This window comes from Gekko japonicus, unplaced genomic scaffold (genome assembly GCF_001447785.1).
Source record: "Gekko japonicus isolate JY-2015 unplaced genomic scaffold, Gekko_japonicus_V1.1 scaffold753, whole genome shotgun sequence".
Taxonomy (NCBI): Eukaryota; Metazoa; Chordata; class Lepidosauria; order Squamata; family Gekkonidae; genus Gekko; species Gekko japonicus.
In genome coordinates this window covers 565,113-575,397 of record NW_015172027.1, presented here as the reverse complement: position 1 = coordinate 575,397, position 10,285 = coordinate 565,113, and positions in this window count along the sequence as shown.

Sequence of the window (10,285 nt, the reverse complement as noted above, 5' to 3'; positions counted from 1 at the left end):
GAGAGAGAGAGGGATATAAATTTGATAAATAAAACAACAACAACTCATGGTGACCACATGATGACCACCTTCTGCTATGCCAGACCATCGGTCCATCATGGTCAGGTCAGTATTGTCTATTCTGATAGATAGCAGCTTGTTGGGTCACAGGGCCCCCGGTCACACAGAGAATTAGCTGCATGATAGGGACGGCTGCCATGCGAATTTTATGGGTGCGATCACACGTGAACATCTGGCAAGTGTCCCACACCCATAGGCAACCTGTGGCACCTTGTCGAAAATGCAGAGTTAAAAGATACTAGGGAAAGTGCAGTATTTTCTGGAAAACGCGCGGCGCGGTCGGGCGTCTGATTGCGGAAGCGCTGGTATCCCGTCGCATCTGGTGCCCATCCACCTTCCACCGGATTTTTGTTTTGGACGCCTCCGTGGTATGCGCACAAACATGCATGTGCACAAACGCGGTACTGCTGCGTTGCCATGCTTCACCATCACCATGTGATCAGCGGCTGACGGCCTGAGCACGGAGCCTTGGGAGAATGTGGGATCATTACACCACGCTTCATTTTGCTCTGGAGCAAAAAGCCTCACTTCCCCCCCCCCGGATTATCTTGCTCGTGTGACCGGGGCCAGGAAGAGGTTTCTGGAAGTGATGTTGCACATTACTGCAATACTCTAGCAACCCCCAACTTCTCAATGGGTTTACCACAGATTTTTTTGGGGGAGGGGAGATTGCAAGAGTGTTTCAGGGACACAAAACATCACTTTTGGTTATGTAACTGGAAGTGATACTGTGGCATCCTGTGATGTTGAGCCCTACCCCAAAAGCTCCTGGGTGTCCAGCCCTTGGCTGACAACCCTGGCCACAGCCCACCCCCCTCCACCTCTGCCATTATTGGGGGATGCTTCCACCCCGCTGGATTGGGTCTGATTCTAATGAGTCCACATGTGAAGTGTAATTTTGGGGGTATGTTCAGACAGGAAAGAGTTGAAGGTTCTTATTGTGTTTATGTAAACAGGCCAGATGCCTGTTCCCCCGCCCCCCAGTCTTTGTCCATGTATTATAGGTTGGTCTATAGGAAGGCCTGATGGGCTATGGCTGCTTGATCAATGGATCCTTGATTTTCCAGATTCCAATGTTTCTGCATGTTTTCAATGGGTAAGGCCTCAAAAAGGTGTATGCCAATTTTGGCTACTGTTTCAGGCAAGTGCCTATTGTCTAGGGTTGCCAAATCCGTCTTTGCCGGGAGCGGGGGGCTCCTGGCCGGCGTCGGGGGTTTGCGCTGAGTTTTCCCTTGTATGGCCGTGGCCCCGCCCCCAGCGTGCCCGGCGTGCCTACGTCACTTGCTAGTGACGTGCATGCCGGGGGCGGGGTTCCCCCGGGCCCCGATTCCACCGTGTCGGAAATCGGGGCTTCAAAGCGGGGGATTCCCCACCCCCCGCCCACATTTGGCAGCCCTACTATAAGTTTTATTACGGTTCATGACCAGCACATATCAGTTTAAACAAATTATACCAAAAGCATTCTCCACAGGATGCAGAGAGGTCTGCATCAGGAAACTGGTATCTAGCTCAGCCCCCTTGCCTGGCACTCATGCGGTGACAGAGAAAGTATTAGACTCTTCTCAGGGTGGTGGTTTTACAGGTATCAGCATTTATTGTTTCTCCACAAATCTTATATATCCATTTATCTTTTTGTTGCCTTTATAATACGGTATTTATTTTGCTTACACATTTTGGTATGCTTATATAACCTTTTAGCTTTAAAAGGGTCAGGTGAGTGAGCACAGAATTGTTGGTGCCTCATTCAAAACCTGAACAGCACTTAAAGAAATAGCTTTCATTTAAAGGTAGGGGAACAATGGGCTCAGAACTGGAAATTGTAAACAAACCCACACATATTGAGGGGTCCCAAAGTCAGAGTAAGAAGGCTCTGAATGAGGTCTCTTTTCTTCTCAAGCTCTGAGAAGCCACTTTTCCTCACAGTCACAACAGAAGTCCCACAATCAGGATCAAATGTCCATGCCAGAAGATGGCCACTTCTCCTCCAACTGCCTTTCTTCATCTCTACAGGCTTTTCTCCTCTGGAACATCTTCTTCTGAAATTTCCCACATGCTCAGGGGCAAAACAGCTCAGATTCCTTTCTCTGCTTCTCCCTTGGAGTCCCCCCCCCTTGTCTTCTTCTCTCTCTTTTTTTTTGAACCCCCGAAGGGGATTTTTTTATTGCATTTTCTAAAGACTACAAACTACAAAGAAAAAAAAGGGAAGGAGAAACAACTACAACTAAGGATACAGGAAAGAAAACCACTAATAACTAAAACCCCAAGTATAGGAGATTCTTACATTTGCTTGTATATGTGTTATTCTTAAAATGCTTAGATTACATTGAACATGGTCATTTATGCTAATATATTTAGCTTTTAGCCCATCATTTAACTATTTTAAGAAAATTCCAAGAGCAACATTAAAGTAAATGCTTTAAGGCCCAATTCAGAGTCCTTCAGCCTTTATTTAGCTTTGTTCTTTCTTTTCCTCAGTTGATAGTCTCGCTTGGGGGCTGCCACCCCCTTATCTGAAGCAAAGTCCTCATCTGAAGTCACAGAGTCCATATCATCACTGGATTTACTGTATTTTTCTTCCCCACTGACCTCTCCTGGCTCTCCCAATTGCAATCTCAGGAACTCACGTGCTTTAAAAACAGAGTCCATCTTTTCTTTTTTGTCCTTAATTTTAAAGGTGACGCATTCGGAAATCAGCAATCTGTAGGCGATGCTGTTCGTTTGCAGAAACAATATTAAGTCTTTATACTCCTTCCTTCCTGATTTCAAATGGGATATCTTTTAAGATTCTGATGTTATTCCCTCCCATTTTCAGGGGTACTCCTGTAGTTGTTTTGAGTATTAAGTACCTGGCATGTCTCTTCGAGAATCTAACCACAATCTCTCCAGGCAGATTATTTTTCTTGATATAGTTGGAATAGGATCTATAGATCACATCCATTTCATTTATCAAGTATTCCGCTTTTAAATCTGTAACTGGAGCTAATGCTTCACTCAGAGGTTCTTTTAGATTCTCTCCTTTTGTCTCAGGGAGCCCTTGGAATTGGAGGACTGGGTTAGTCCACTTCCTTTACTTTCTCCACTGTTTGATCCATTATTTTTGTAATTTCCGCTAGTTGGAGCTGCTGAGTTGCAAGGTTTTGATTCAGTACAGTTAGCTGCTGGTTAACGTTGGTCATTTGGTCCAGCAGAGGGTGCATGGTTTCTGCTAGCATTTTGGATAGCTCTGAGGAGTCCTCCATCCCGGGACTCAAAGCCTCCCATTAGTTTCATTTTTGCTAGCTTGTCTTTCTCCGTTTTCTTCCCCACCATGTTTGAGGATTATTTACTTTTAGTAAAAGTTGCTAAAGTCTCTGAAGTTCACCCAAGCGCTTATCTACGCTCCGGTAAGTCTCTTAAAACATTTCCACGTTTTTACTTCTGCTCCCCTCTTGGAAAATCATTGTTTTATTTGTGCATGTGGGAGGGACCCCTCCCCCGCTCGCTCATCTCACAGTTCCCGGGGGGGCTTTCTTTTAGTTTTTTTGCCATCTCTTTTTTACTTGACTCACTGTTCATTGTTGGTCCGGGGACCTCGCTCGATCGTGGTTAAATCGGTCGATCTCCAATGCTTGTCCTGGCTGACAGCTCTGGATCCATACAGACGCAACAGCAGCAGAACCATCTTGCTGCGGAAGAGGCTACCCCTCAAAAGCCCCATGGTGAGGAGCCTTTTGCACAGGCTACATGGGGGGCAATGGACAATCGAGCCCCCTCCTCACCGCAGGCACTCAGATCATCTCCCCGGAGGTCCAGGAGAGATGTCTGCTAGCGGGTCGCAATTAACCGGAAGTCCCCCCCCCCTGTCTTCTGTTGCCAGGAAACAACTCACTTGGCCTCTCTATAGAAATAGAGGGCAGTGTTACCCAAATCGGTCTACATGTGTCAGAGCTATAAGGTGCAGAAGCATCCCCTTGCTAGCATGGAGCGATCACATGTATTTTGGGTACTTTAATATATTTGGGATCTGACCTGTGTATACCAAAGCCCAGATTCAGATCAACACTTGGGAAAATGACTGGGAAAAGACTCTTACACATTTTTTAAAAAAATTATAAACAGAAAAGACATCAAATTAATCTATTCAATGTAAAACAAGCAGCAATGAAAATTACCAAAAAAGAAAAAGTATGTGGTAAATCACACAGAAAAACTCATTCCCTAGAAAAACTGCTTATCTAGTGGGTAATAAAAAAGGTGATGAAGCAGCATTGGAGAATGAAATTGACTACGTGGGGAAGGAGACACAGGCCACTGTCAGACATGCCTTTAGATCTGACTCAGCTGCAAATGCCTGATGGATCTAAAGGGCATGATCAGACAGCAACATCTGGGAAAGGTCCCGCAGCCGTCGGCACCCCGTGCTGCCCCGCCCACCACAGAAGCAGAGATAAAAGACACCTTGCCAACAGGCCACGGGTGGTCTTTCCCCTGCCTGATTGTACAAGCACGCACTCAAGCCATCAGAATGGTCTGCCCATTCCATCTTGACTCTGTGCCATTTTTTCCCCTCACGTAGCAGTATGCACATAACCGCATACTCCATGGGAAGCTCTCAGTGTGGAGGTGTGATTCCTCGTTTATGCACATGGGAAACAAAAGGCCAAAAATAACCCCAAACCACTTAGCCGAACATACCATCTGATCAGACAGTGACGGGCTGAGCCTGCAGCTACAAAGGATGTGTGATAACGCAACGCCATGTCAATTTCCACTGGGGGGAATAGGCTTGCTTCCCTTTTGCACCAAATGGCATGTTTGACCACAGCCAGAGACTGATCCATGAAGCAGAAAAGTGAGAGTCCAACCAAGATGTTAGGGTAACAGGATGAGTCCCAAAGCTGCCTGCTACAAAATCAGTCTGAGGCTTAACTGTTTATACCCTTTTGCTGCAACTAAGCAGGGGACAGGGGGTTGGCATCAGAATGTGGAAATAATAAAAATGTGATCTTTTGAAAATGAGCCAGCTTGAAACTAAATCTTTTGTCTGCAATGTAGAGGGGAGTTTTTCCACTTATGCCTTAAGAGTATCAAAAAAGTTCTGTCAGGGAGATTTGGAGGTTAGTTATGTATTTGTGACTGGGTACTTGTCATGACTGAGGCAAGACAGGAATCTTCCTATCAGGTAATTGAGGTGGCTGGAGAGCTGGAATCAGCCTGTTGCTTATTGTTTTGGAGATCTGGCTCATTAGTTAGGATTAAATTATCTGGGAAGACGCTTCAAGGTCCTTGGGGGAAATGGCCCTTGACTGAATCCCTCTTAGCATGAGTATTTGCATGACTGATAGAAGAGCCCTGCTTTCCACCTTAGTCTGTCTCTTGATACCAGTTTAATTTAGGCACCTTCTATTAATTCTAAACCCATACTGAGGTGTTCATGTGTGCAGGAAAAGGGGGATGAGCCATGCCAAAAAAGGGGGGTCCCCATAGGGTGAGGGTCTTGGGGGCATCAGCAGTGTTTCCAGGCCAGGATCCACTATGCAGGTGAAAACATGTCACATGTTTCTATGTTTCTATAAGTTGTCTCCCAGCTTGGACTCTTCCAACCTTGCTAGGCTGATCTACACCGCTACTAGGCTGGACTAGTATACTCTGCATGACAAGGCTCTTCAAGATGGCTCAAGAAGCTGTAATTAGTGCAAATACAGATACTCTGAGTAATATGTTCTGGTAGGAGGCTTCAACTTTTCACAGTGATCAGTGGCAAAATAGGGACAGCTCGTCTTCAGTCTAGGACTAGCCATTTTGAACACAAAAAGTGGGAAAGTCCTGGGGTTACCAACTGTCCAGGAGAAAAATGTCCCATTCCTTTAACAGAGGCTTAATGTGCAGAATTGGAACTATTCATTTCATCAAAAACAATAAAGCCCAACAAACCTCAGCTGGTTCAGTGGTTGCCATGGCTCTTGCTCGCTGAAGTGTAACTCTCACTTCTGATTTTGAAGAGCCCCTTTGTGTTTGATTTCCTGGACCCACCTCAGGTCTAGGTGGGCACATCACAGAGCAGGTAACAACAGAGTAAGCTGGAATGAACAAAACCAGGCCAGGAAAGTTTTGGATTTGTTTTCTGCTATTTTTTTGTGAAGTTCCTGCCCTTCCCCTGCTTCCTCTGTTTCTTTTAGCTATAAAATGATCTTTTTTCCTGAGAGAGCTGGAATCATAAGTCTGAGAGCTTGACTGCAATCGTATCCCACCCTTCCTCCAAAGAGGGTGGTATCTAAGGTTTTCCCTTCTCTCTATTCTGTCTTCATGTTGTTGTTGTTGTTGTTGTTCAGTTGCACAGTCAAGTCTGAAAAAGTAGAGGCATCACCCTGCCAACAAAAGTCCACATGGTCAAAGCAATGGTATTCCCAGTAGTCATGTATGGCTGCGAGAGTTGGACTATAAGGAAGGCCGAGCGCCGAAGAATAGATTCTTTTGAACTATAGTGCTGGAGAAGACTCTTGAGAGTCCCTTGGACTGCAAGGAGATAAAATCAGTCAATCCTAAAAGAAATGAACCCTGACTGTTCCCTGGAAGGCCAGATAATGAAACTGAAGCTCAAATACTTTGGCCACCAAATGAGAAGGGAGCACTCACTGGAGAAGACCCTGATGCTGGGAAATACTGAAGGTCAAAGAAGACGGGGACGGCAAGGGATGAGATGGTTGGACAGTGTCATAGATGCAACGAACATCCGGGATCTGGTCCAACCTTGTAAATAGACCGTCAGACTGAGAAAGAGTGACTGGTGGCTCAAGGAAACCTAGAGTTGCCAGCCTCCAGGTGGGGCCTGGAGATCTCCCACTTTTACAACTGACCTCCAGCTGACAGAGATCAGCTCCCCTGGAGAAAATGGCTGCTTTGAAGGGTGGACTCTATGGCCTTGTACCATACTGAGGCCCATCCCCTCCCCAAACCCCGCCCTCTCCCAGATCCACCCCCAAAGTCTCCAGGTGCTTTCCAATCCAGACCTGGCAACCCTAAGGAAACCCCATGAATCTCATAACTGAGTGGGTCTTCAGGTCCTAATTTGACAATATAACCACTAGACCACACCACACTGGCTTTGCTTTACATTTCTGGTCATTTTGCTTAAGAGGAAAACTGGGGAAAGCAGTCCAATGCTCAATATCAGGAGAAAAGGCCAGAATATGAATGTGGCAATGCTATTTTTTAAAATCAACAGCAATCTCAACCCAGGGAGCACAGGGTAGCATACACTGTGCTGCATAACAGTTCTGTGAGGTAGGGTGGGGCTGAGAGAATGACTAATCCGAGGTTGTCCAGTGAATATCAAGGGTCAGGGGGACTGGGTCAGGGGAAATCTAAATCCAACCTTCCCATGTATATAGTAGTATAAAGTATAATGTGGAACATAACGGAAATGTATTGTATCTCCAGGCATTAAAAAATACCAGAAACAACTGTTTAAAATCTTTATTGCATAAAGCTATATGGCATTGTTAAAATGCAAAACTGTACTCAAAGCATTGTTTCTACACCTACAATGTATGTACATATTTAGGACACTGGTACATGGTGCTGTATATTTTTATTAGCATATCGGAATGTTTAAAAAATTGAAAACTCGTTTCACAGTTTCAAAACGCCGATCAGTTTAAAAAAATCACCTCTGTAACTATTTCAGATCCCTCCCTTTTCCAGATACAAGAAGAAACCTCAGTTTTCCTTTCTCAGTTGTAGGATTTCCTAATGCTTTCTTCCTATAAAAAATGAGCATCTGAAGAAGGTGACCAGTAGGGTTGCCAGGTTCCACCTGGCCACAATGGGGTGGGTGGGTGGGTGGGTGGGATATAGATTGGCCAGATCCAAGTTGGGAAACTCCAGGAAATTTGGGAGTGGAGCCTGGGGAGGACAGGGACCTCAGTGGGTTACAATGCCACACAGTCCTCCCTCCAAAGCATCAATTTTCTCCAGAGGAACTGATTTCTGTTGCCTGGAGATAACTAGTAATTCCAGGGGAATCCCCAGGTCCCACCAGGAGGCTGGCATCCCTAGGTCACCAGTCACATGTGTCTGGGGAGCCAATAAGGGGGGCACAAAGGCAATGATCCTCCCTTCTCTGGCTACTTCTCTGCTTTGCCACATCTGAAGCCTTCAGCCCAAGCCTTCCTCTTACAGAACAACCTCTTCCATCAGTCTCTTCCATTTGGTTGCCTCCAGAATCCTTTCCTTTTTTTGCAATAGAGTGTCTGTTGGAAACCTTAGAGCAGCATTTCACAAGCCTCCCCCCCCCAAACAGCATCATCAAAGTTTTGGTGATGGTAAAAGCATTGGAGGTGGGCCAAGGGATGTGCTACTGGTAGATCAGTCCAGGATAAGGAAAGCAGAAGACATCTTAGAGTCAAAATCCTCAGGGGAGATTCACATTAATAGCAGAAAATCTAAAACCTTCTGAAGGAGGGTATATCAGAGATATGCCCAAAGCTGGCGCATGCTCCCCATGTCTCTACTTCAGAAGAAGGTGTTGGGATGAATCAACTAATGCATAAACACACCTAAGGACATCATCTTTCTACCATGGGTATCTCCTGAAGGCCCTCATGAAGAAGGCTTGCCAAGAAGATGTCTTGGCTTTGTAATAGATTTTCCGATCAAATTCAAACATTGCCATCTCATTCTCTCCTTTGCCAGAGACAAACACCAGAAAGGTTCCATCACAGTGAAGGGTTAGTCTGGCATTCTCTTTCAGGCTGTGGGTTTCACGGTCAAAGGCCTCCATGGCGTATAGGAAACATTTGTCCAGCAGTGGCGATAGTCGCCCTGTCTCCTGCAAACGCTTCCTTGTTCTCAAAAGGCCATGAAGGCTTAGCTCCTCAGGGTGGAAGAAAGACTCAAGAAAGGAAAATAGCCAGTTGAACTGATTCCCTTTCGGCTTGCCTGGGTCAGAGGGTTGTTTGGCACCATAAAGGACCAGTTTGTGTGAAGAGTCCTGGATGTTCTTGCAAGACAGCAATATTCCCGGCATCAAGAGAAGCGCAGACAGAGATAAAAACAGGAACACGTTCCTTGCTGGATGCTGTCTTTGGATGGCTGCCTAGAAGAAAGCAAACAGGAGAAGTTATGGCAGGTGGGGAGAGGGAAGGCCCATACATCAATTACAGTGTGAGTTGCTCTGTTAATAGATAGCTACCCCATCAGGGAAACCACTGATAATTTCCTGAGTAATTGACACACTGTCGATGTGTTTACATTTCTTCCTAAGATCTAAATTTCTGAACTATCTCTGCCCTTTTTTTCCCACCAGAGAAAGAGTAGCTGATTTCACAGCGCTTTATTTTTTTTATTAAAATTTATAGCCCACCCTCCCCACAAGCAGGCTCAGGGTGGCTCACAAATAGGGCAACATATGCCAATAGTTAAAACAGTAAAAACCAGATAAAACCAACATTTACAACAACATAAAGTGCTCTAGATGTTACAAAAGATCTTCAATCACAAGATGGTATCCTGGGGATGGTGGTCCCAATTCCGTGGCCTCCTGGGAATGTTAGTCTCAGTTCAGTGGTATGGGTTCCACACGGTATTATAAGTAACTTGTCACAGGGCCATCACACGCCCCGATGTTACCTAACCCAGTTAGTGGTGGTGGTGCGACAACGATGGTGTGGTAATGGTGATGCAGTAGTGGTGGTGCGGTAGTGTCGGCTCCTACTCAAAATCCTGGTGGAAGAGCTCCGTCTTACAGGCCCTGCAGAACTGCACAAGGTCCCACAGGGCTTGGATCTCCTCTGGGAGCTCATTCCACCAGGTAGGAGCTGCCACCGAAAAGGCCCTGGCCCTGGTTCCCTCAAACCCGGCATCTCTGGTGTTGTGTCCCTGACTGTAGTGCCCTTGGGGGAACATATGGGGAAAGGTGGTTCCATAGGTATGTCGGACCCTGGCCATATAGGGCTTTAAAGGTAAGAACCAGCACTTTGAAGCTATTAGCAGCCAGTGCAGCGCTTTCAACACAGGCCAGATGTGCTCCCGCCTAGCAAACCCCATCAGCAGCCTGGCTGCAGCATTCTACACTAGCTGCAGCTTCCGGATTTGCAACAAAGGCAGACCCATGTAGAGAGTGTTACAGTAGTCTAATCTCGAGGTAACCATCATGTGGATCACTGTGGCCAGGTCATCGTGGTCAAGGAAGGGGACCAACTGCCGAGCCAGCCGAAGATGGTAGAAGGCTGATTTGGCAGTGGCT